A 27,707-nucleotide genomic window follows, 5' to 3' on the forward strand; every position below is an offset into this window, starting at 1 on the left:
ACGTCCCAAGACGCGCCTTAAAGAATAAAATCCATTTTTTCTGAAGTCCTCTCCTCGATGAGACTTTGGGTGCACATTGGGGCAGAGAAGTGAGCGAGCAGCTGGTCACGTGACAACTTTCTTTTAATGCCAATAAATGAATCTACGTAAATCGTAACTTGACAGAAACAGCACTACTAGCGGTTTTTCGAGGTGATCTAAAACTTTTGTATTGACACTTTCTTCTTGAAGTCAATAATTAAAAAGTTAGCTAATTAAACTTATCTAATTAATTAACTTTGAAGGGCGAAGAAATACTCAAGACTAGGCCACGCGACTTATGAACAACTCTCAGTTGGTTTCACTAGACTATGACACTTCGCCTTTTTTAAAAGTTTGGTTACATTTAGCTGGGACACCCGGTATATATAGGGTTTGGTTATATTCTGCTCATTTCTCTATCACCTGATCAATAGTGTGAATATGGTCTGTGTGAAGTGTTCTTTTCAAAAGCCTGCTTGATCATTCAGTTGACTGAAATCTAAGGTTATACCTACTATTAGCGATTACTTCAGTAAATACCTTATAGGCAACGGACAGTAAACTGACCAGCCTGTAATTTTTCAAGTCCTTGACGTCTCCTTTTCTATGAATTAATGTTCGCGTTCTTTCAAGCTTCTGTTTTGACGCTACCCTATTCTTCTTGCCATTGTTGGGAGTTTTCGTACCATGTGCCACTGCACACCCACTAATGCATTTCTATACATTACCGACTTCCCTAAAAATGTAACATCAATAGGACTCTTTGCAGACGACGTTCCATCACTCCAGGCAAAGCTAATACTTATCTCTAATTGGTGTTCGCAATGGCAAATGACGCTTAACGCGGCTATGTGTAATGTAATGCACATTTGCGTCGCAGAAATTCATGCTACGTTTCCTATTTTATTTCTTTTTCTATTCTGACACCCCTAACATCTTACAAACATCTCGGCGTCATTCTAACCGCATGCTTGGACATCTGAAATTTAATTTTTATTTAGCACCGGCACCTGTCAAGCTTCTTGTGTACAAGTCACGTGTCCGCGCTAAATTCGAATATGCTAACTCTGTTATGCTAATAGGGTCAGGACAACCATAGACTTGCATCAACCAAATTGTTGGTTTGGTTTATTGGGGTTTGACGTCCCAAAGCGACTCAGGCTATGAGGGACGCCGTAGTGAAGGGCTCCGGAGATCTCGATCACCTGGGGTTCTTTAATGTGCTGTGACATCGCACGGTACACGCGCCTCTAGAATTTCGCCTTCATCGAAATTCGAACCCGCGTCTTTCGGGTCAGCAGTCGAGCGCCGTAACCACTGAGCCACCGCGGCGGGGCCAATCAACCAAATGATCAGGCAGGCTTTCGTAAAGGATACTGGACGGTAGACCATATTCACGCTCTCAATCAGGTGATAGAGAAATGCGCAGAATATAACCAGCCCCTATATATAGCGTTCATCGATTACGAGAAAGCATTCGACTCGGTAGAAAACTCAGCTGTCATTCAGGCATTGCGGATTAAGGGTGTAGAAGAGTTTTATGTGAAAACATTGGAAGATAATTATAACGATTGCACATCTACCATAGTCCTCCATAAAGTCAGCAATAAAATTCCAATACGGAAGGGTGTCCGGCAGGGAGACATGATCTCGCCTTTGCTATTCACTGCCTGTTTACAGGAGGTATTCTGGGGCCTGAAGTGGGAGCAGTTGGGGATAAGAGTTAATGGAGAATACCTAAGTAATTTATGATTATTTGGATTAATTGGAGAGACATGGGAGAGGCCTTTTCCCTGCAGTGGCCGTAGTCAGGCTGATGATGTTATTGATGACCTGGAAGCAGTACAGAGTCGAGCTGCCCGTCTTATCACCCGTAACTATGACGGGCTGTCGAGGGTCAATGAAATAAAAAAAAACTCTGCCTCTCCCGTAAACGAGAGTAGAGTAAGCATGAAATGTTTACGGGCCTAATGTCATCTCGGTGGACACCCGAACCGCACCGTACAGGAAGGGAGGAACGCCACCACCCGTTCAGCGCGATGCCTTGCCATTTGAACGCAAGGTTTTTTGAGGAAAGGAAATGGCGCAGTAATTCTCTGCCATCTCGGTGGACACCCGAACCGCACCGTAAAGGAAGGGAGGAACGCCACCACCCGTTCGGCGCGATGCCTTGCCCTTTGAACGCAGCGCTTCTCCCCCGGGCCCCTGTGCGCCTTTGCTTCGATGCGCGAAGCCCCTAAGAGATCACGTATGACAACGAAGTGTAACGTGGCATTTATGTGCTTTTTGCACGCGTTATTAGAATCCGGAAATTATAATTCCGTGCATTATCAAACCCACAGCTCCACTGATATCTTGATAAACATTGAGAAGGCACTGGCAGCAGTTATTTTTTGTCTCGTTTGGAGACCAACCGGCGCTTGCATGCCGGTCGCGTAGGATGGCTTAGAGAGTCTCGTCAAATCTCGTTAAGTCTCGTACGGTGCCCGGATGTTCTCGTTTCAGTGCCCGGTTGAGTGGATTTCAGTGCCCGGATGAGTGCATTTCAGTGCCCGGATGACTGGAATTCAGTGCCCGGATGAGTGCATTTCAGTGCCCGGATGACTGGAATTCAGTGCCCGGATGAGTGGATTTCAGTGCCCGGATGATGGCTCTCGGTCTCGGCGTGACGTCACCACACTGCCGACAACGGGAGCTAAAAGCATTTCATGCTTAAAAATAATTGTCCCTAACCCCTCTTTTCCTTAGCAGGGCAGTATCACTCATGTGTCTGTTTCTTCAAAATTTACAGGATGAATTGAATTCTTCGAGATGCACTGACGACGCACATATGGTTCACCCCACATTGATCGATCATGCAAAGTTGGCGTTCCCCGGTGCTGTACAACAATATGCATTAATTCTTTCATTCCAAATGCATCGTCGGCGTGGAACCACCTTCCACCACAAGTTTTACTCGGAAATGAGATTGAAGAGTTCAAGAGGAAGATGTCAGTATATGATTGCTTACCATAGTCATTTTTGAATTTTTCTATTCTGCGTTTCATTTGGTTGTACCCATGCATTCTGTTACATTATAGCCTTCTATAACGTGCCCATCTGAGTGTTCAACATTTGCACAAATGGCGTTATTATATTTCTCATATCAATTTGCCTCCTTGTGTGAATTTTTTCCTCTTGGCATATGTATTCATTCTCGTGCTTCGGTTTATCGACTGACATATTTCCGCCAGTTCATCATCAGCCTGACTACACCCACTGCAGGGCAAAGGCCTCTGCCATGTCTCTCCAATTAACCCTGTCGTTTGTCAGTTGGCGCCACTGTATCCCCGCAAACTTCTTAATCTCATCCGCCCACCTAACTTTCTGCCGTCCCCTGCTACGTTTGCTTTCTGTTGGAATCCACTCCGTTACCCTTAAGAACCAGCGGTTATCTTGCCTTCGCATTACATGCCCTGCCCAAGCCCATTTCTTCCTCTTGATTATCTTTCATTGTGTCACAGTAGTGGTTTTTTTTTTTTGCTGTATGCGTTATGCCCTCCTGTAACCAATGAATTTTTTGTTTCTATGTATCGCTCAAATCAATAATGCCCTGTGGGCCATGGGAGTATCGGAACTGAATAAAAAAATATACGCCGCCCGTTTTTATCGTAATTGAGCTAGTAAGGCTTTCGATTGAAAGGTTCCTCGCGCTAAGCTTGCCGGCTTAGCGCATTAATCTGCGAAAGCTGATTGGCATTAGCGGATTTGTGCTCAAGTGCACACTCGGCCTTCTGCCGCTCGCGGATTTCCCAGCACACTTCACGGACTCAAGGGCCAGCTTACACGAAAAAACTGCCTAGTTTCCAGTGTTACCTTTTCCGCAGCATAAAAACATTCGTTTTTGAGGAACGGAAATGCCGCTCTAACTTCCTGACGTCTCGATAGACACCCGAACCTCGCCGAAATAGAAGTAATAAAGGAGGGAAGAAACGTGTACTCTGGTAAGGCAATACGTCTACCTAGGTCACGTAGTGACCGCTATTCCGGATCATGAAAGGGAAGACAAATTTTTATCTCCTGGCTTGTTATATCTATTCTCAGAACAAATCCCATCAAATTCTGGTGTATCCTCTACCCTATAGACATAAATCTAATCAGCTCGATTAGATTTATTAGATTAGATTAGACGTTTAATATCTACCCCATCATTGCACACGGGAAGTATTCCTGATGATCGTACGATAGCCCAAATTGTTCCCATCTTCAAAACAGGTGATTGCGCATGCCCAGCTATCATATAATATCCCCTACTAGCATAAATTCTAAACTTCTAGGGAACATTATAGCATCAAACTCAATGTCCCACCTAGATTCAATTAACCTCTTTTATCCGCATCAGTATAGCTTCAGGAAATCGCTTTCACGTGAAACACAGCTGGCCGTGTTCACCCAGCACACACTTAAGGACATGGACCATAACCTCCAGACAGATGCAATCTTTTTAGACTTTTTCAAAGGCATTCGAATGCGTATCTCATCATCGTCTGTTTGCGAAACTTTCGTGCCTCGGGATTCCTACCAATCTAATTATGCTGGCTTGAACATTTTTTTTAAAAGAGCGCTCGAAGTTCAAATCCGCAAATGACATCTACAGGTTTTCCCACTGAATTTAATCCTAGTGCCAGCAGAAATAATCTGAGCGCCGACAGATATAATCTGCCTGCTATGTAATTTAATCTCAGTGTCATGCACTTAATCTAAGCGCCAGCGTATTTAATCCAAGCGCCAACTCGAACAAATTCAGCGCCAACCAATTTAATCCCAGTGCCAACGCAAATAATACAAGCGCCAGCTGTTTTAATCCAGGTGCCAACCAATTTAATCCGCATGCGAATAAATGCGAACAGAGAATAAATAAAGCGAAGTTAAGATAATTTCTGAGACCATGCAAGCCTGTGAGTCACATTCTCATGCACTATTTCGTTTTCTTCGCATACCTTGCAACATCAAAGAGCCATTAGCAGCTGTTAAACCTCAGTATTTTATGCAACTCTTGAGGCTTGTGACTGTCGTGTATTAATTAGTTGGGTAAGCACTGCTGATTATGGGTTGTCTTATGCGCTGAATCTGCATGCTAGTTACAATTCCGGCCTTTATACTGTTTTCATGCAACCGGTGCAGAATTTTTTCGGGAGGCTGTGATAAAGATTCAACACCACTAGCAGAAACAAAGGTAGCAGTGTAATGCAGAGTTCTTCTAGGTGGGACGAGTCACAGAACCGGAGGAACGGTTCTTCACTTCAAGGTTTATTTAGTTTTAGAACGGAAAGTGAGAGAAGCTACACCGGAGCTTACAGCCTAGGTCAAGAATAGCTACTGGCTGCTGCCTTATAGCGGTGTTAACAATCTAGGTTTATACAAGCACAGAAGGGGCCGTCTTTGAAATGCAGTTTTATTTTCTGGAGGACATTAGGTGGCGCAAAGTGTGATCTCACATTTTACATGTCATCTTCACGCAAAGCTGCTGGTGTAAAAGAAAAGTTATGGCGGTCGAAAGCAGCGCATTCTGCTCGCTGTACTTGCTGCATACAGTGTGGAGCAGCGTCGAGCAATAAACTGCGCCGATGCTCCCTTTTAGTCAGTCCGGGCGGAGTGGTGAGCGCCAAGTCTCTCCGCTCGCTGAGGAAAGCTTTGACTTCAGACTTGAACTTCGAAAACACTTCCTCTATAGGGTTAAAAAATGGGCTGTAAGGAGGCAACCTCTTGATTGAGTGCAGCTGACTGGCCAGGATTGCCTGTTCCGCTTGGCTGTGAGCGGGAGCATAATCAAAAATAAAAACGGCTTCTGAACCAGGCTCTTCACTTTCGACACGGGCTGATATATCGCTCAAAAATTCGTTAAACACGACCCAGTGAACCTTGTCGACAGCCGTCCAATGTATGACACCATTTGCGGACATACAGGCGATAATGTTAAGGTTTGCGCCTCTGGTGCCAGTCGTCGTCTGCACCGCAGGTTGCCCCTTAATCGCACGGCCGAAGCTCCTTGAACACCATATGTTATAGTTGGTCTCATCAACGTAAAACCTGCACAAGCGGGGTCCTTCACACTGCAGCCACTGCGCATATGTTTTGCGCGTGCGTTTCACGTCATCTCTGTTGCGGTCGATCGGCCTCTGAGTCACCAACTTCATAGAGTAGCCGTGCGCATCCAGTAGGCGATCGATGCTACTTGTGCTGATGGCAATTCCGGGCAATTCTTCTTCCGCCGCCTGCTTTATTTGCTTTAGAGTGAAAGCAGGGTTGTTGTCCATAATAATTTTGAGAGCCGCTACAACCTCATTTCCGAATTTCTTCGACGTTCCGCCTTTCTTCAACACCTCTCTATCGGTAGCTGCAATTGATCTTGCTGTCTTTAAATTGATGCCCAGCGTGTCTGCCATTTTTTTTTCACATCTCCTCCGCGCCTTGACACATCGAGAATTCTGGCCCTGTCATGTTCAGAGACTTTGCTGTTCTTTCTTCTTGGTGCATCTGGGAGCTTGAATGGCGGTCCTCGTTTTCGGTGTCCAATTAGGACCTAAGAGCACGGCTCATCGGCTTCCATGGAAGAAAATACTGCGCGTTAATGTCCATGCGAGATGTAAGAAAAGTGGTACACTATCACCTGCTTATAGTATACGAGTGCGTACCACCACCGTCCGGCTCTACTCCGTTGTGCAAATGTAGCCACAATGCGGCACACACAAAGCCGTCTGCTTTGAAACTTCCTTTTCTTCTGTGTTTTTAACAATGCTTTTTTACGTGCCTGAGAAATAAATCTTATTTCTTGAAAAAGAAAGTTCACAGATTTCTATAACGAGTGCACATATCTATGTCTTTTTCTGTTGTCCTAGCATATTTTGCAAAAGCAGACGACAATCCACAAGAAATGGAGGCGCAAAACTTGCCTTTTGCTTTGGAACTTTCCATCATTGGCTGTGTACCTTTTTTTCACACGAAACTACGTAGGGCTAATCTAAAGTACGGTTTATTAACACTTTCTTTGACTATCTGACAAAATAATCGCATCTTTTATTGAAGACAGTGGATTCAATGTTACATTATAAACAGTGTGTGCATTTGTGCCCTCCTCCGTTCTATGGTTTGGTTTGGTTTATGGGGTTTAACGTCCCAAAGCGACTGAGGCTATGAGAGACGCCGTAGTGGAGGGCTCCGGAAATTTCGACCACCTGGGGTTCTTTAACGTGCACTGACATCGCACAGTACACGGGCCTCCAGAATTTCTCCTCCAAAGAAATTCCAGCCGCCGCGGCCGGGATCGAACCCGCGTCTTTCGGGTCAGCAGCCGAGCACCACAGCCACTGAGCCACCGCGGCGGCATTCCTCCGTTCTATGGTCGTAATAAAGAGCCAGTAAGCCATAGCACTGAGCCCCTGTGCAGCTTTTTAATGCTGATATTGTGCGCTTTAAACGGCGCTTTAAAACACTTGTATCAAAGTAGTGTTGGCTATAATATTGATGAAAGCTATGCAATGTGTGGACACTTGGCTTAGGCATCGCATGGTTTGAAAAATTACCTAATCTTTATTCCTGGTATTCGTGTTCTATGCTTTGGAGTCTTCTACAGCATTCGTTTTTCGAGTGTGGATTAAATTGGTTGGCACCTGGATTAAAACAGCTGGCGCACGTATTATTTGCGTTGGCATTGGGATTAAATTGGTTGGCGCTCGCATTGTTTGAGTTGGCGCTTGGATTAAATACGCTGGCGCGTGGATTAAATGTTTTGCACTCAGATTAAATTCATGGCACGCAGATTATATCAGTCAGCGCGTAGATTATTTCCACTGGCACTAGGATCAAATTCAGTAAGAAAACCTGTAGTCACCCTTACGAGATGTAACATCACGTGTCCCTCAAGGGGCCGGCCTATCACCATTACTTTTCTTAATATACATTAACGACCTACCCTCTAACATTCAATGCAAATTACGAGTCTTCGCGCATGATTCGCCATTTATAATGCAATAAATATCCCGACTGATAACCTTGTTTTGCAACAGGACCTTGACGTTATTGCATCATGGTGCGAAAAATGGCGAGCGCCATTACATCTATCTGAATGCACATCATTTTCCTTCACTCACAAACCCACCATATCGCATGTGCACACTAACAGTATCTCATCAGTGCCGATCACCGCTGCAATATCTTATAATCACCTAGGTGTACATCTCGCACCATCATTTTCATGGGTCACCCACATTACAACTATTTGCTCCGATACTTCACTCACACTTGGCTGCCAGAGAATTAATCTGAAATCTGCATCCCCTAACATAAAACAGCTGGCGTACGAAACATTTGTACGGCCAAAATTATAGTGTGCATCATCCATCTGGCACCCATGACAATCATATCTCACCGTCGATTTGGAATCGATCCAAAATCGTGCAGCTCGGTTCATTACTTCATGTTACTCAAGAGAAACCGGCGTCACCGGCCTCAAGCAGTCCCTCCGAGTCACGCCCTGTCGTTTCCCGCCTATGATTACTCAATACATTTGTCATAGCACGAGAACACGACACACTCTATTAACCACGTCACTACGAACGTCCTTACGGCTCAGTCACGGAAACCCGATAGCACGCATAGGGTGCCCGCACGAATGCTTACAACAACCCATTCTTTGCCAACGCGAGAACACTCGAATTCACAGCCTAACGACATCGTTTCATGCACTGATCACAAAACATTCCGGGAGAAAATAAAAATTCATCTCATACAGATCCTGGTCGCATAAGCGCACTTTGCAGCAAATATTGTTTAATCTGTCTTTCAAGAGTGGTGTATCACCTGTTGTCGAATCCTGTCATGGTTGGAGCCCTTGCCATGTGAGTGTGCACGTTTGATTTCCTGTTTGTTATGCATGTTCACATCGCCTTACGCCGTTTCAACAATACGTCCCCCCTTATGTAATGCCTTCAGGCGTTTAAGAAAACAATAAATGAAATGAATTAACTGAAAGAATAAGAATGGGGTGGACCGCATATGACAGGCTCTCTCAGATATCATGAACGGTAGTTTACCAATATCCCTCAAGAGAAAAGTATACAACGGATGTATATTACAGGTACTCACCTATGAGGCAGAAACATGGAGGCTAACGAAAAGGGTTCAGCTTAAGCTAAGGACGACGAATCGAGCTATGGAAAGAAAAATCATAGGTGTAACGTTAAGAGATCGGAAGCGGGCGGAGTGGGTGAAAGAACAAACGCTGGTTAAGGACATTCCAGTCGAAATCAAGAGGAGAAAATGGCCTTCGGCACGGCATGTAATACGAAAGCAAAATAACCGGTGGTCGTTAAAGGGCAACTGCATTGGTTTCAGAAATCGATGAGCTTAAATGGGTCGGATGTGTGAAACTTGCCGGTAAAGCATGCGTAGTCCTTTTGGGCTAGCATTTGAAATGGTGAAGTAATCGCCGATTAAAATCGCGACGGCCTTCGGGCTTCTCCGCAGAGCACAACGCCAAGGGGGGGGAATGATGAAGTCATCGAAGGTATCGGTACATTTTCAATGCATACACGCCCAATTTGAAGGAAAAACCAACGTCGCCAAAGGCAATGCCCTCCGAACGTTGTTAGGCAGCATTCAACAAGGAACGCTAGTGTGTGGCTGACGGCAGCGGTAACTTGAAATCATACCTTCTGTGACGTCACGCTAAACTTCCCCGCACTCCTTTGGTGCTCTGAGGAGAAGCGCAAAATTCAATCGTCGATTACGTGACCATTTTAAATGCTAGTGCAAAAAAACTTGGCATGCTTTACCTACAGCCTATATAGATTTGAATCCTTGAACATCGCGAAATTCTCAAAAAGTGGTGCAGCTGCCCTTTAAGCTTACGTTACGTTATATGGGGTTTTATGGCGCATAAGCAACTATGGCTATCATGCGCCAAACACAAGGTTAGATGATGTTATGTCAAGTGTACAGAGGTTACATTATAATAGATTTAAAACATTGGCTTTCTTTAGAAACTTACAAACAAGTGAAAACTCGACAAGTGTTTGCTCGCCTAAAAGCAATGGGGGATGAAATGGAATGTGTTCATTGTAAAATGCCGTAAAAAACTTTTTTCTAAATACTTCGAGATGCGAACAAGAAATTAAAATGTGATTTACTGTGAGCTCCTCACCACACATTTCACACAGAGGTCTGTCTTTTTTTGTTAATAAGAAGTTATGGGTGATGTGTGTGTGACCTATGCGTAAACGACATAAAATTACTTCGATAAAACGCTCTTTATGGCGGCATGATTTCCATTCTTTTAAAATGGCCTTTACAGTATGCAGCTTGTTGTTTCCTTCATTTTTCCAAGAGGCTGGCCATTTGGCTCTTAGTTTGCTACGTACTAACTTCATGTAATCCCTAGGAGGCAAAATCACATGTTTTATTTCCATGGTTCCGGCTTGTGCAGCACACATGTCGGCTCTCTCATTATCCCTAATGCCAACGTGACTGGGAACCCAGCAGAATTTTATAACATGTTTTTGTGTTGTGATCTTTACTATGTTGTGTATGATGCTTCCTATCAGTGACTCCGTGGCATTTTTGGATTTTAATGCTGTAAGAACGCTCAGTGAATCTGTATAAATGATGCTGTTTTTGATGTTTTCATTTGTTATTTTCTGTACCGCAACACAAATGGCATAACACTCAGTGGTGAAAACTGTAGCACAAGACGGCAGTCGTACTGCATTTTTATTTTCTCCTTGTATTACTGCGCTTCCTACATGAGCATGAGTTTTTGACCCGTCAGTATAAAATGACGTGTAATTTCTGTATTTTTCTTGTAGTGCTAGATATTCTTGTATTATATGGTCGTGTGGTGTACAGGTTTTCCTGAGGCGTGTTAGTGTGACGTCACATACTGTGGGGAGAGTGTACCACGGTGGTAGCGCTTCGTGTCTTGGGGCAATATTTTTGATTTCGTTTAGTATGTTCAGAGTTTGACATTTTCCTTCGAAGCGCAAGAGCAACGGCTTAATCGCATGGGGCTTGTTGTTGAAGAGTATTCGGGATGTGCATTTCGTGACAATTGGGTAACAGAGATGTTTGGGCTGAGAAAGGATTTTGAGGATGTATGTACAAGTTAGTGCTGTTCTTCGATCTTCTAAGGAAGGTTCATTAGTTTCCACATACAGACTTGCTATTAGTGAAGTTCTGTAAGCACCGGAAGACAACCTTAAACCAAAATTGTGGACAGGATCCAGTCGTTTTATGTAGGACGGTGTTGCTGAGCCATATACTATGGACCCATAGTCTAACTTAGAGCGAACCAGAGAACGATATATATGTAACAGGGAAGCTCTATCAGACCCCCAGCGTTTTCTTGATAGTATTTTCAGCACATTGAGGGCCAGGGAAGCTTTTTTTTTATGCTGTTTATATGTGGCAAGAAAGTGCGCTTTTTATCGAAAGTTATCCCTAGGAATTTATGCTCTTGTTTGACAGGTAGTGGGGTTTGGTTTAAATATAGTGTGGGGTCGGCCTGTAGGCCTCGTCTCAAAGAGAACAGAACCGCTACTGTTTTCTGAGGGGAAAATCTAAATCCGTTTCTATCTGCCCAGGTAGCCAGTTTATTTATTGTTATTTGTATTTGCCGCTCACAGGTAGGTATGCTGGAAGACGTGCATGCTATTTGGAGGTCGTCTACGTAAACTGAGTACATTACCAATTTTGGGATTACTTTTCCTATGGAGTTCATTTTGATGACAAATAAGGTCGTGCTGAGGATGCACCCTTGGGGCACTCCAGTTTCTTGGATAAAAGTCTTGGAGAAGGTTGCGCCTAGGCGGACTCTGAACGTTCGATTGGTCAGGAAGTCGCTCAAACAGCTCAGCATCCTGCCGCGGATACCTAGGTCCGCTAGGTCACGGAGGATACCGAACCTCCACGTGGTATCGTAAGCCTTCTCCAGATCAAAGAAGACTCCGATACAGTGTTGGCTGTGGATGAACGCTTCCCGGACTGTGTTCTCAAAGCGTACAAGGTGATCGGTTGTGGAACATGTCTTTTTAAAACCGCACTGGTGTATATCTAAAAGTTGCTGGGACTGAAGTATGAAGGTTAGTCTGATGTTTAGAATGCTTTCGAATGATTTTGCTATACAGCTAGTTAGTGCTATTGGCCTGTAACTGGTGGGACTAGTTTGTGGTTTGCCAGGTTTTAGAAAGGGTACTATGATTGCTTCTTTCCATGCTTGGGGGATTTCTCCACTCATCCATATTTTATTGAAAAATTTTAGGAGAGCCTCTATGGCAGCCTCAGAGAGGTGAGCAAGCATGGCATAATGTATATTGTCTGGGCCTGGTGCTGTCATTTTACCGGATGTTAGTACTGTGTTTAGTTCCTGCATGGTAATAAGCTGATTGCAGTCTTCATGTATGCATGTTCCAAAGGGCAGGCTTTGTTTTTCTACTATTGTTTTGTGCTTTTGAAATGTGTGTGTGTAGTTGGATGCGCTTGAAACTGTGGAAAAATGCTCACCCAATATGTTGGCCTGCTCTTCTAATGTTGTTTGAGTACCGGGTGTTGTTAGCATTGGAAATGTGAACGGAGTAAAATTTCCTGTGAATTTCCGCACCTGCTCCCACATTTTCTTTGATGATATTGAGCTGTTTATGGAGGATATGTACTCTTGCCATGATGCCCTTTCTGCGCTGCGTCTAATGTATCGTGCTTTGGCTCTAGCCCTTTTGAAGATGAGCAAGTTTCCTGCAGTGGGATATCTGCGAAGGTTGCCCCAAGCCTTGTTTTGCTGCTTTTTAGCCATTGAGCATTCATTGACCACCAAACTTTATGTGTTTTTCGTGAAATTTCAGATGTTTGTGGGATGGCTTCTATTGCTGCAGATATTAAGCATGTGACAAATTTTTCATTTAGTTCTTCTATAGTAAGGGTTTCGGCATATTCTTTTTCTAGTGTGGCCTTCGTTCTGAAAAGTGCCCAATCGGCGAGGTGAATTTTCCATCGCCGTGGCTTCGTAGGGAGGACGAATGTAGCTGATGTTAGTTTTAAAACCGTAGGTAAGTGATCACTTCCCCGGGAGTCATCTAAAACATCCCAAATAAAATCATTAAAAACAGATGGTGATGCAAATGCTAAATCGAGGCAGGTCATTTTTCCAGAGCTGGGGCAGCAGTACGTGGCTTTTCCCGTATTCATTAAACATATGTTATTCGAAAGAATAAAATCCTCGATGAGCTGACCCCTGGAATCAGTATGCTCACTTCCCCAGAATGAGGAGTGTGCGTTAAAATCCCCTATTATTACATATGGCTCTGGCAACTGTTCCAGAAGTTCTTCTATGTCATGCATGGCTATTGTGTTGTGTGGTGGTATGTACACAGAGCATATTGTTATTGTTTTATGGCTCATGATGTTTACTGCGACCGCTTCTAAGTTCGTCTTTAATGATACCTCTCTTGCAGGGACATCGCTTTGCGTTATGATAGCGACGCCTCCTGAGAGTCGGCTAGCTTGTACTCGGTCTTTCCGGAAAATATTATATTTTTTTAAGATGTTTGTGTGCTGTGGCCCAAGGTTCGTTTCTTGCAGGCACACAGCTGTAGGTGCAATTGTTTTGAGCGTATCGGTTATGTCTGTGTAGTTTCTGTGTAGACCTCTACAGTTCCATTGTATTAGATACGCCATTGTGATAAGTTGGGGATTGGGGAAAGTTACTTATTCTCAGGGGCAGTGATTCGTGGTTTCCCTTTTTTCTCTAGGGAGTCTCGCCGCCGCTGCAGCGGTGGCGAACCAGGAGTTGTATCCATCGCCACTTCCGTGGCGCCGGATTTCCGCGGAGAATCCGCGGATACGTGTGTTTTAGATGTCAGCGGACTTTCGCTGACATCCATCTCCTCCACGGTGGACGTGGAGGATGTTTCTTGTTTGCGATGGCCCGTGGCCTTCGTCTTTTTTGTTGGCAATAGTGAATCATGCTCTGCTCCAGGGGCAGAGTCTCTTGGGTCAGCAGTTGCCTTCTTAGAGGGGTGGGGCAACAGGTCCAGTTCAGCAGAGCTGTTCTGGGTGTCTGTCGCCGAGGATGCCGCTGCTGAAAGTGGGGCCTGAGGGCCTCCGGCGAGGATCGCGTGGTCTTCCCGCGAAATTTTCAGCCCTGTGGACTGTGTCACCGACTTCTGTGGTGGGGACTTGGTTGTCGTCCCCAGGTCCTTCGGATCGACCTGTGTGCCGACAGAAACTGAAGGCGGCGGCGGTCCCCGCGTCACCGCTTCAGAGTATGTCCCTTTCTGTTGGAAAGAGACGCGTTTTTTTGCTTCAAGGTAGGACAGGTTTTCTGTGGTCTTCAAAGTTATGATTTGTTTTTCTGTTTTCCAGACTGGGCATGACCTGGAGTACGCGCCATGTGCGCCATTGCAGTTGATGCACTTTGGTGTGCGTTCGCATCTTTCTTCTGTATGTGCGTCTTCTGCGCATGTGACACAAGTGGGTTTGCCTCGGCAGGCCAACATGCTGTGTCCAAAGCGCTGGCACTTGAAACATCGTCTCGGATTCGGTATGTATGGGCGGACTTTACAATGGAGGTATGCGGCATGGATGGAGTCAGGCAGAGTTGTGCTATTGAAAGTTAGTACAATATGTTTGGTCTTGATTTCAGCATTGTTTCTCCGGATGGTTATTCGTCGGGCTGCTATTACTCCCTGTTCGGCTAGTTCTTCCATTTCCGCATCGGTACTCTGTAGGAGTTCATATTCAGATATGACGCCCTTTGAGTGGTTCAGGGTGCGGTACGGGGTTACCTGTATGCTCATTTCTCCAAGATTCTGTAATGACATCAGTTCGGTGCTCTGTTCTTTTGTGTTTATTTCTACAAGGAGGTCTCCGGTTCGTTGCTTTTTTGCTTTGTAGTCTTTGCCTACACAACTTTTTAGGGTGTTGGCGATGACAAATGCAGATAGGTTGGCTACCGGTACATTAGTGTTTGAGTGCAGCATAAAAAACTTCGCAAACGTTTCTGGCTTCTGTGGACTCAGTTTCTTCACATCGGTGCGACCCCTTTTCGGGGGTCGATCAGATTTTTTTGCAGATTTTTCCATACGGCATGTATAAACTAAGGGTTCCTGATACTTTGTCGCCTCTGATTCACCCTTATACACAGAGGAAGGTCCCGGGACTCCCCGCCTGGTAGACAGACGAGGAGCCCATCGGCCGAGGATTGACCACTTCCTCGACCGCCACCGTTCAAGGTTTCTTCCCTCCACCTTTCAACCTATCGCCACGGTACGGATGACAGCTTCGGTATGGGGACTAAGGGTCCGTGGTGGCGCCAAGCAACAACACCTCGTTACACAAGGTGCCCTTGCGGGCTGCCCTTTAAGGGTAACGGAGTGGATTCCAAGAGAAGGCAAACGTAGCAGGGGGCGGCAGAAAGTTAGGTGGGCGGATGAGATTAAGAAGCTTGCGGGGATACGGTGGCCGCAACTGGCAAAGGACATCGTAGATGAAATCAAGAGGAATAAATGGGGCCTAAGCGGAGCCGCGGTGGCTCAGTGGCCCTCCCTTGCCTGGCGCATACTGCAATTTAGCTGCCGATGCGAAGATCCAGCTTCACGCAACCTGATTTGGGCATACGGTCACCAGGGACTCCAGGGAAACGAACAGGCCGATCAGGCCGCTCGCGCACTCTCTCCCCGGGCTATCTCCCTGTCCTTGGAAGCCTACTCCGAATCAGACAATCTGGCCCTTACATTCAAACAAATCACCGATTACTACAAGGAGGAGCACCGGCACTACCCGACCCCTTATAAGAGACTGGACGCGCTGACGAGCGCCTCCTCATCAAAACTCTAACACTGTACTGTGCCCGGCGGGGCTTAAGTATTTCAACACATCCTTTGACGGCGCGTGCCAGCTCTGTGGGGAGGTGGTTGACACCTCCCGCATGGTTTGGGAGTGCCCATCTATTCCCCCCCCCCCGCCTCAACCCCACCAGAGAGGACTGGGAGGCGGTCCTGTTCGGCTGCCAAGACCTCAAGACCCAAAAAAGGTCTCGGTTCAACGGACGAGGATGGCGTTGCTTGCCAATGCGATTACGGAATAGGGGCTTCACCTAGTATTGTGAGGGGAAGGTGCCAATAGGGCCCTACCCCAATCACATCTCTGTAATTGTTTAATTGTTGATAAATGTTTTTCGCCACCGCCACGACGGCCCCTCTTCCTTTCTTCTACCAAATTCTTCACCATAGTACTCGCGACGGCGATCCAACTCATCGCTCAATCATATGGGTCCCCGGCCACCAAGGCACGCCATGTAACGAAGCCGCCCATGAGGTAGCCCGCGCACTCACTCACCGGGCACCAGGCATTCCTTCGGAGGACCTTAACCCAGATCACAGCCCTCTTATTTCTTCTCAAGACTTTGCTGAGCACTAACGTGCCGCACGCCGGCGCTACCCGGTTCCTATGAAGGGACTGGGTAAAGCTGGCGAACGAACTCTCCTCAGGCTCTTTACAAACATTAAAAACACCCTGCTGTGTCCGGCGGTTCTCAAGCACTTTAATCCTTTTTGGAAGGCCGCTGCTCATTTTGTGAGGAGGTGGCCGACACCTTCCACATGGTTTGGGCATGCATGAAAAATCCTTCTCTCCCCCCCCCCCCATTACCCCTTCCCCTACCCGCGAGGACTGGGGGGCGGCCCTGCCCGGCTGCCAGGAACTATCCGCCAAACAGGGCCTGGTTCGGAGGACGTGCGCAGTGGTCATGACCAACGAGATCCCGGAATGAGGGAGTCCGCCAAGTATTGCAAGGGGTGAGACCCACTAGGGGCCTCTCAGGGGCAAGCACCTCTCTGTAAATATTGTAAGGGAAGACTTCACGTAAGACGTTTATTCTAGCCCTTTCGCCAGAGACGTCTTCCAAGCGAACAGCCTCAAGCGATGACGATGGGAATCATCAGGTGAAAGAGAATGAAGTCGCAGCCAGAGAGGCGACGACGACGAAGGCGAATAAATTGCTTACAATATAGCCGAATAAATGCTTTTCACCACCACCACCCCCTTTCTTTTTTCACTCCCTCCTTTATCCCTTTCCCTACGGCGCGGTTAGGGTGTGCACCGAGATATGTGCGACAATTACTGCGTCATTTCCTTTCCTCAAAACCAATTTTCATTTTCAGGGAATGTAATGCGAGGGCAAGATAACCAATGATCTTTCAGGGTAACGGAGCGGATTCCAAGAGAAGGCAAACGTAGTAGGGGGGGAGGGGGGCATAAAGTTGGGTGAGAGGATGAGATTAAGAAGATTGCGGGGATACGGGTGCCGCAGCTGGCAAAAAGAAAGGGTTATTAGATAGAGAGACACGGGAGAGGTCTTTGCTCAGCAGTTGGCGTAGTCAGGCTGATGATGATCAGGAGGAAGTACGTTGCTACAAAAAACTGAATCGATTCGTTCTAAACCCCCTCTACACACTTAACAGAACGCACGTGCCTCTAAAGTGAGTATTAGGAAACTTGCTTAATTTGATGCTTAACTAATTAAACAGAATTTTAAAGATACACTGAGGAGCGCCACACGACGGGAAACAATGTCTTTGGTTGCACCCAAATCCAATTCACCACTTTTTTTAATCACTGGTTCAAGTTACGTGAAACACCCTGTACAGCAAGCTTTCCAAAATGTAAATAGACGAGGAGGGAGAGTATAGCCTAGGATGTGATCATAGATGTATTATTCTGCATATGCGTGCCCTGATCAAAAGAGAAATGTATAAAACACAAAAAAACGAAAGCAAAATTCAACGTCCAACAAATAGCGCTAATAGCAGCAGGCGTTGAGAAAGCATAAGATTAACGCCCCATGGAAAAGTGGGATTGTAATTAGAACTACTCAGCAGTATGGAAATGGAACAAGCAAAGTTACAAACCGCTGGGAAGGAAAAGGAAACCACGAGGCTGACGCAATAAGGAATTTAAGGAGGTCATTGAACAACTACGGGTGGCTTCAGGGAAACAGAGAGGAAAGAATAGACCGAAAATGGGAATCTTATCGATGATAGAAACTGCTTGTATAGGTCCTCGTCCAGAGTAAAATAAAGTAATCCCCTGATCGCGCAGCTAAAGGTGGGCCAAGGAAATTTTGGAACCATATAAGTTGTTTGGGTAAAAAAAAAGCGAAGCGCAAGAGGAGGGTGCACGCTGCTGCAGGTACCGCAGAAGCCCGCAGCAACCACACAGACTTTTTTTTTTATACTGGACGTTTTGTTTCATGAACGTTTATGAAACAAAACGTCCAGTAAAAAAAAGAAAGCGTGCGTGGTATCTTTCGGATGTCTTGTCCACGTGTCCTTGCTGTGGCCTTCCTCGGTACCTACAGCAGTGTGCCGATCGATATAGAAATATAAAGGTACAGTCGGGGACAAAAGTCTCCGGACCACGTGTTCCTCAAACAAAGCTTATCAGACAGCAGCTGGAGACCGCACTTGTGGAGATGAAAGAACAAAAATTTAACTTTTGCCTCCACAAGGGTGGTCCCCAGCCGCCGACTATTAGCAAAGCTATCGGCTTCGTTAGAGGAACACGTGGTCCGGAGACTTTTGTCCCCGACTGTACCTTCATTAAACAAAGTTATAAGTCGGAGTCCCTCCTGTCTTCATGTTCACGATATGGGCTATGCCTTAGTTAATGTCTCCGAAGGTTTTAATCGCCTGAGGTTCTTTAACGTGCACTGACATCGCACAGCACATGGGCCTCTAGCATGTCGCCTCCGTGGAAACGTGATCGCCGCGGGATCGAACCAGCGTCTTTTGGGCCCAGCGGCCACAGCGCCGGCTTTCGTCATGTTGATGTCTTGTAATTTTGCAGTAGAAGCGTGTGAACTAAACAGTGCAGAACGAATTGGTGGTAAGTGCTGCTTCGCTAGCCAGTTAAAAATTACTGTGGGCACTTCGTTTTCGCAGTTTGTACGTGTCTTCGTCTATGGTCCCCAAAGCGACAAAGCGAATAATTTGTTCCAGTGAACCATGCCGGCAGCCGCCGAACAACGTGCAAAACCCGACCGAAAAGGCGGGGAGAACACGATACCAGGAACCACCCTGATGGCCACCATTGGACGCTAGGGCCTAACCTTCTTGTAAGCTTTCCGCGTATAATGAGGCCATTACGTTCATTCACTTCATAAGCGGTTACAAGCCACATTATTTTTTTTTAGCCTCCAGCAGCAAGGAATTCTTGTTCCGCGGAATCAATGCAAGGATGAGCCTGATTGTAAGGGAAAACGTTTCCGTGGGGCCGTCGCTATCTCCAAACGATTCTGCAATGTCTCTGCGCGTCGTCAACAGTCCGCGCGAAATCCGCGTTCCTTTCCACCCCCCCCCCCCCCCCCCCCCCCCCCCTCTCTGATTATGATGTTCATCCTGTCTCACAAAAGTAACTGCTCGGGCGCTGTCACCCTCGAAAGAGAAGCTAGGCCTCTTTCTCCTCACATCATGGCGCCTTGTGTTTCGCAATACACTCCAGAATGCGTGTGGTGCGGAGAGATAGCCACCCTCTACCACTCCACATTGGGCTGTCGGGCGAGCCCGATAGAGCCCAAAATTACAAACCCGTCAGTCGAGCAGCGGGAGGAGCTTCTGTCCAGCTCCGACCCGCAAGATCAGCTTGCGCTGGTTGAGCGGGCCGAGGAGGCAGCAAGAACCAATGGGACCCTGTACCTAGGAACACCACCTGCTGCTCAAGACCCCAACCCCTAAACCCCGTCCCATTTTGCGGAATGAAGTTTATACTACTACTCCATAATGCTCACAGTTGAGCAGTCATAGAAAATGCAGTTCGAAATTCCCACTGACGAGCATGATTGGTCCGTTCATATACCGAACATCATTGCCTTGAGATATATTATAAACACCCTGGCTACAACACAACTGTGGGAGTGTGGGGAGCGCAGGTACTTTGTGCAGCCAAGTCAAGTTTGCAATTTCCACAATCCTGCTGCTTCTACAGACCATCTCGTTGACGCTGCGGCATTGTCGCACGGAATGCAATAAGTGACGTGCTCACCGTGTGCCGGTCCTCGGAGACGGTGAGCTCTGCCGTCCAAAGATTCTCGTGTACGTAGAAAACGTGTCCTGCACCTCCAGTCATCCAACCACGTGTCTGCTTACAGTCGTGACCTGCGCAAATTCGTTATGGGGGTTTGAAACTGTAGCCCATTGTCAACTTTCGTCACGGTTAGCCCGGTGCCTGCTACGGTTCTCTTCAGGTATTTTCTTTGTTCTTTTCTGTTTCTGGAATTTTTTTTCTCTTTTTATACATGCCATCAATTAGCATGCCACTATAGGGACCTTAGAAGACAGGAGTAGTGCGATGTTTAGGGAAATCCCCCACGGTGAAGTAAATTTATAATAAGGAAGTAATTACTAAATAGCAGCCATACGGCGTCACTGCTGAATTGCAGTGACGCCTGACATCGCACCCAATTACTCAATCATTCTCAGCATTTTCGCAGCGTATCCGTGACTCACGCATCATTCCAATGTGTCATCACTAATTTCACTTGCAACTAGTTCAGCAGGCCCCGGGGTTCCAAATACTCACAAAGCACCCAGTCGTCCGCGTAGTTCATGTATATGTAGTTTCGCACACGGATCCTCGCCTTTTTTTTTTTTCCCTGATGTGTCACCTCCTTGCTTTTGCACTGCGCGTATATCTTCTACTATAGCGCGCTTGCAGCAGTGCACAGGTGCCAAACAACATGTAAAGCAAGACTGCAAGCATGACCAGTCCTTCAAATATACCAAACGCAACTGATCTTTTATAATTCATGAACATCATGGCCACAATACAACTGTGACAGTAAGGGGAGTTCATATACTCTAGACATCCAAAAAAAGTTCGCTTTCCTTAGTCCTGCTCCTGCGGACTATGCATTTAGATGGTTCCGCAGCATTTTAGCTTTGGCTGAATTGCGCGATGTGCTCACCGTGTGCAGGTTCTCGGAGACGGTGAGCTCTGCCGCCCAAGGCTTCAGGCGCAGCAACGTGGACAACTTCTCCTGTTCCTCCGGTCATCCAGCCCCGCGCTCGGGTACAGCACGGACCTGCACAAATTTGTTACCAGGGGGGGGGGGGGGGGGGGGAGTAAGGGAATTAAGGGCAAGATAAGAAAAGATCCAGGCAACCCCTGGATCAGCTTCAGCTTTTATAAGGTGACAGTGCTACATGCTGTGCTCAGTTTAACGTCCCCAAACTGCTCATGAGCTATGAAAGACACCGCAGTGAAGATCTTCACAATAATCTGGACCACCCGACGTTTTAACGCGCCCGGACAGTGCCCAGCCCATGGCTGCTGTTGCATTTTGCCTTAGCCCTGTGGTAAGGGTGTTCGGCTACTGAGCCGGAGGACTGGGGTTCAATGCCGAAGAATGCCACTGTCTTCACACTAGAACAGCTTATTAAGGGAATATTGGAAGCCATCATATTGCTGAATTATTGTAATGAAAATCATGATGGCGGATGGAAAAGCATGGTGGAGGGTAGAGCAGCACGACATTGGGAGAGCGCCCAGGGCTACTTAGTCGGCCAGCTGTGCCGATCCCAGCCAGGCACGCTAGGTGGATTTTGAGAGAAGTATAGGTATTGGGAGGGCAATAAGACAATGGAAGTGGCATTGTCCTAGGTCGGCGTATGGAAGGGGGCAGTTTCTATAGGACGAGTAGGAACGCGCCCGAAAAAACTACAACGGGACTCCAGAGAGCAGTGGGCCCAAATTAATTTTTCGGGGGATGGGGATGCGAGTAACGGAGGGGATGAGGTCGAGAGAAGGAAGTGTGTGCAAGCGAGAGTAGCACATGTTCCGTGATTTGCTTATTTTAGAGGAGGGCTTCGCCCTCCGAGGGTGCACTTGACTAGAGGATCGCAGGTGTCCTCCATAACCACCGCAATAAAATTGCAGTACGGAAGGATGTCAGACAGGGAGGCACTATATTTCCAATGCTATTCACCGCCTAGTTGCTGGAGGTATTCGGAGACCTAGATTGGGAACGGTTGGGGATAACAGTTGCGAGCATCCAGTCTACCCTTCGACCGCCCTAGGCGGCGCATATCCTGCCGAACTCTCTCAAGTGGCCTACAGCGACCCTTACCCTCCCGGCTCTCTCGGGGTTGGCAGAGAAGAAAGCTGGGAAGCAGCATCCACATCGTCACGTGGGCGACCCTCCTTTCCCCCTCGTGTATTCGGTGGCCGCACGGGCAGCCCACCACGGGGAGAGAGTTGAAGGAGCCATGAGACAACGCGTGACGGGATGGACGGGATGGACGGAGCCATGAGACAAACGCGGCTTTTCCAGGTGACATCGAGCTTTCCCCGTGCCCGTTTCCTGCTGCCTGCGCTACCGAGGGCGGTTATCGTATTTTGGAATCACCCCAAATAAACGATTTGCCTGCGGGCTATACCTCAGTGTGTTGGTCCTGTCGACCTCCACAGTGTAATCGAGGCTAGCGGAGTGGCATTGGTCCTGAGTGCTCGCTGTGTCGTCCTTAACATAAGCAGAACCCTTTTCGTTAGCCTCCTCGTTTCTGCCTCGTATGTGACTACTGGTGGGATACAGCTGCTGTACAGTTATCTCTTCAGGTATAATAATGGGGGGAAAATGATCCATCCCGCGTGGGTTGTCCAGAAGATCTCATTTAACATCATTAAAAGGTGATGGTGAACTAAACGATAAATCTAAACAGCTAATTTTTGCAGTTTTTAGGGAGCAGTACATGGGCTTTCCTGAATTCAGTAGGCACACATTACTGCACAGAATAAAATCTTCTAAAATGCGACCTCTGGGATTAGTTTCTCCACTTCCCCAGAAAGAGGAGTTCTCCGACTAACAGATATGGCTCTGGTAGCTTTTCTAGAAGTGTTTCTAAGCATCTGAGGTTGAGGTTTCCATTAGCGACCTCAAGGTCGGATACCGGCTTCAAAAAAATCAAAAATAAATAGAACAAATTTGAGTAGGCAAATAAAAATCTATCGACCGAGAATCATGTGAGAAGCTTGGTAACAACTAGTTACGGCACCTTAGATATGTGGTGTACTGTGATCGAAGGAGACCGTTTTGATCCAGAGGCAAGTCATTTTGCTCGTTTCGATGAGTGGCGCTCCAGCTTGGCCTAAATGCCGAAAATGGCCGCAAAAGCAGCAAGCCATACAACCTCTAATGTTGCGTACCACTTTTTGCACCCGACATTGCATACACTATCCAAAGTATACGCAAGAAGAAAAGCCGGTATTCTGGCATGAGAGCTCGGAGCGTTTATGTATGGCTTCTATGTCGACAGCAACTAATACCGCTTTTTAAGGTCGCTTTTGAGGGATATTTGATGATACGTGTTATATTACCGGTTTGATAAAAAAACACAATCATGAGCAAACATACAAATTTTGCAGGACACACGCGACAGGAACAACGCTCATTAAGGCACGACAGAACCAAGTTGTATTCATTTATATGTATTTGTAAGCGGCTTCGTTGTATATTTGGCTGTTATTTTTTATTATTTATCACAAATGTCCACTTTCTTTAAATTACACTCGTGAAAACAGGTAGGCCACAACGGCGCATAGGTTGGAATGCGCGTTTTTTACATCGGCTCGCCCGTCAAAGTCCACCTGAGCGAAATCTCTCGCTTCTCTGCAAGGCATCTGAAGCCCCTGCAAAACGCCTGAAGAAAAGTGTAGTGTGCTGCCGATCCTTACGAAAACAGCTCGCCAACCTAACTTATGTCCTATGATAGAAGGAAAGGGAAAGAAAAGAATGATGACGAAGCCTTGCCCACGAGAATCGCAAACTAAAAACAGGACTGGTGCCGGAGAAATTAAAAAGGAGAGGACAACTGCGCGCCTATGCACTCCATAACGCCTCTTTGTAATCGATTCGATTCACTAACTGTGAATGAAAAGAATAAATTGAGTGAATAGATTTGTGCGACACCAACCACGAATTTTTCACCATGATCAGCCCAATGCAAAATGTGGCGAAAAAAACACGTGGTAGGTGAACTATTCGTGATGTAGCATCTGGAATATATTTGTTCAGCGTCTAAATAATAGTTCCCAACGCAAATGGTCCGGGAAAAAGTGACGCTGCTTACGAAGCAACCGAATCAGTCAAAGCTTATGCATTCGACGTGTATGTCAGTCGCATGGTATTGGCTAGACCGTCCCTTCATTCCTTCTTTATTCATTTGAGTTGTTTTCTTACTAGCCTATTTTAGCACAACGCTATACTATGTATTCATCAAACATGGCACGGCGTTTCACCCTCATCGTGGTTCGGAATTATATATAGTCGTACCTCGCTAGTACGGACTTCGTTATGTATACGTGGAGAATTTTCGCAAGGACCTAACTTTCTCAGTGTGTTTACGTCTTCTTTGCATGAAAACAAACTTTGGGCAATGGAATAACAAAGCTAAGAACCTCACAGCGGCGTTCATAACGCTGTACTTATCCGCCGCATCAGCACCCGCCGCAGAGGTATGAAGGAGGATGACCTCTGTCGGCTCACGCAAGCTTTCCTCATTAGCAGGATAGTCTACTCCTACCCTTACTATCACCTCCGCCGGAAGGACGAGGAAGCTGTGAACAGCATTATACGTTCAGCGTACAAAGCGGCACTGGGGCTACCTCAGTACGCCAGCACACAGCACCTCCTCCAACTCGGCATCTACAACACGCTCACAGAACTCATAGAGGCACACAAGACCGCCCAAATCCACCGCCTCTCCCGCACTAAACGCGGGCGGCTCATACTTGACCGTCTCAACATCAACCCCATAGGCGACGTCCACCCCACGACGCCCATTCCGATAGGGGTCTATAGCCGCCTAGTTATAAAACCAATCCCCAAAAACATGCTACCTGGCCGCCATGATACGCGCCGTCAGCTGAAAGCCCAAGCACTAGATGCCACATACCTTGCCGACGAACACGCAATATACGTAGATGCTGCACGGCAAAGTGCAAACACATACGTGGCTTGTGCAACCACGCCACAATCTACTCTCGTCACCGCCGCCACAGTAGTAGCTCACTCTCCGACAGCGGCAGAAGAAACCGCCATCGCGCTGGCCATCGCTGACCCACGTACCCGCACAGTCCTCAGCGACTCCAAAAGAGCAATACAAAATTACTCGGCAGGTGTTATCTGCCACCCCGCTGCACGCATCCTTCGCGGCTGCACTCCCGACCATAAGACCAACCTGGTCTGGGCACCCGCCCACGCGGGAAACTCTGGAAACGAAGGGGTCGACCGACTAGACCGAGGACTAACCAACCGGGCGGCCGGCCCCACGGACCCAGACGCTCTTGCCGAGACTCCCCAGACCTTTGCCGAAATTACCAACCTCCACAGAGAGATGAGACGCCAGTTCCCGCCTCCACACCCCGACTTGAATCGAGCTCAAGCCACCTTGCTCCGCAGGTTGCAGACACACTCCATCCTTAGCCATTCTAGGCTTTCACTCATCACAGACGGGGAATACGATCCCGTCTGCCAAAATTGTTACCAGGGAGAAATCGCCACCCAGGCGCACATCCTCTGGGGTTGCGCTCGAAATCCGCCCCCTAAAACATTACTGCCAGCTCCCTCCGAGGAAGGATGGAACCAACTCCTCAGAAGGCCAGACAAGAGCATCCAACTGGCACTCATTTCGTGGGCCCAGGAAGTCGCCCCCACCTGGGGGCCACACCAAGCCCACCTGCCCTAAATCCCGCCACTCTATGGCAATAAAGTTCAATAACACTTTTTGCTGGGCGAGTTGGTTCATTTTGCTTGAGTGGATGCTTGTAGCGCGACAAAAACAGACAAGGGACAGAAGACGAACGGGACAAGCGCTAACGGGACAAGAACGGGAGCGCTTGTCCCGTTCGTTGGTTGGTTGGTTTATGGGGTTCAACGTCCCAAAGCGACTAAGGCTATGAGAGACGCCGTAGTGGAGGGCTCCGGAAATTTCGACCACCTGGGGTTCTTTAACGTGCACTGACATCGCACAGTACACGGGCCTCGAATTTCTCCTCCAAAGAAATTCAACCGCCGCGGCCGGGATCGAACCCGCGTCTTTCGGCCAGCAGCCGAGAACCATAGCCACTGAGCCACCGCGGTGGCTGCTTGTCCCGTTCGTCTTCTGTACCTTGTCTGTTTTTTGTCGCGCTACAAGCATCCACTCAAGCTATGGCAATAAAGTTGTTTCTCTCTCTCTCTCTCTCCTGCGTTTCAGTAAGCATTTCGACCAATGCAAAGCAGTAACCTCGTCTTTGTCGCAGCGCACGAGTAAATTTTTTTTTCTCTCGATCCCCTACTCTTAATTTTCCGGAGGCTGACGTGATTTGTGGCCGATGAATTTCCTCACCAGGGAGGGAGCTTGCTAGATAGAGGCAGAACGGTACTGGAGACCAAGAACTTAGGTTTACGTACAACCAATATAAAATATTCGAAAAAAAAAACAATAGCTGTCACGTGGTTGGACCAAATGAGCAATCCGTTCGCTGCTGTCTCCCGTGCGGCGGTTCTTCCAAAAGCAAAAGGGAGAGAATGAACGCCTACAGCTTCCTTGCCTTCGGCTAGGCAGGAAACTACGACCACGCCTTTGCCCTCTACTACATGCAGAACTCGGGAGAAGCGCTCAGTAATTTCTTCGAAAAGCGAGACAGCACTTGCCTCCAAGTCATAAGTATCAACAGAGCAGCATGGATGTCTAAGCGTCTCTCGGGTTACTCGCACGGTCCACGGATCCGGAGCCCTCAAAGCACCCCGCTGCAGCCCGGCCGCGGCTCTGAAACCTTTAACGGCTCGTCAAGGAGACCTGAGCTGATCTGCTGATAACTTCACGCCTACTTGTGGGTTGCCCCTCCACTGTTCTGTTCTCCAGTCACCGCCCTAACAAGCGGAGGGCAGGCAAGAATGCACAAGGCGCGGGTATTCAAAGGCAGCAAGCTGTTACGTCGTCTCGTGGCCTGCTAAAGCGGCGTACAGCGCATTCCGTAGGTCGACGTGTCCACGCAGAAAATTTACAGCAATGGTGAACAAACCTCAGAATACAGGCTGATGGGCTCGTTACTTGGGTCAACTGAGAATGCCGATGGCACACTTTTGAAGTCAACAAGGCGGTACGAATGCGCGCGGCGATGATCTCGTGGCACTGAGCTCGTGGCTACGTAAACTCAGCACCTGTTTGTTCCCCGGCCACGGTCACATCTAGTATAGGGAGGTATACGGGGACACCGGAAACGAGCAGGGCGCGAACACTCGTCCAGGGAGTTGAACTCTGACGCCACCAACGCTAAAAACAACCTGCGGCATTCCTCGGAGGAAAAAGGAACGCAACCACTCGCCTAGACCAAGCTGCACAACTTCGTTTTTTTTTTGTTTATTTACAATATTGTAAGCTTATCTTGTGATGTTGCACTTCGACCCACTGATGCACATCGACGGTGTCAGTACACTAGCTACCACTCTTTCTGAACAGCCAGAACATCCTACATCTCAACCAAGCAAGCTGTTCATGAATATGTAGAAAATTCTTTGGAAGCTGTCTAGTGAAGGCGATGCGAAGCCAGTCGAAAGCCTTACAATGGCCAGCATGAAGTTCGGAAGAATGGAACTGAATGTCCCCAGTGCCGCCGGATGCCCA

This window comes from Amblyomma mixtum, chromosome 8 (assembly GCF_055824585.1).
Source record: "Amblyomma mixtum isolate Tamu chromosome 8, ASM5582458v1, whole genome shotgun sequence".
Taxonomy (NCBI): Eukaryota; Metazoa; Arthropoda; class Arachnida; order Ixodida; family Ixodidae; genus Amblyomma; species Amblyomma mixtum.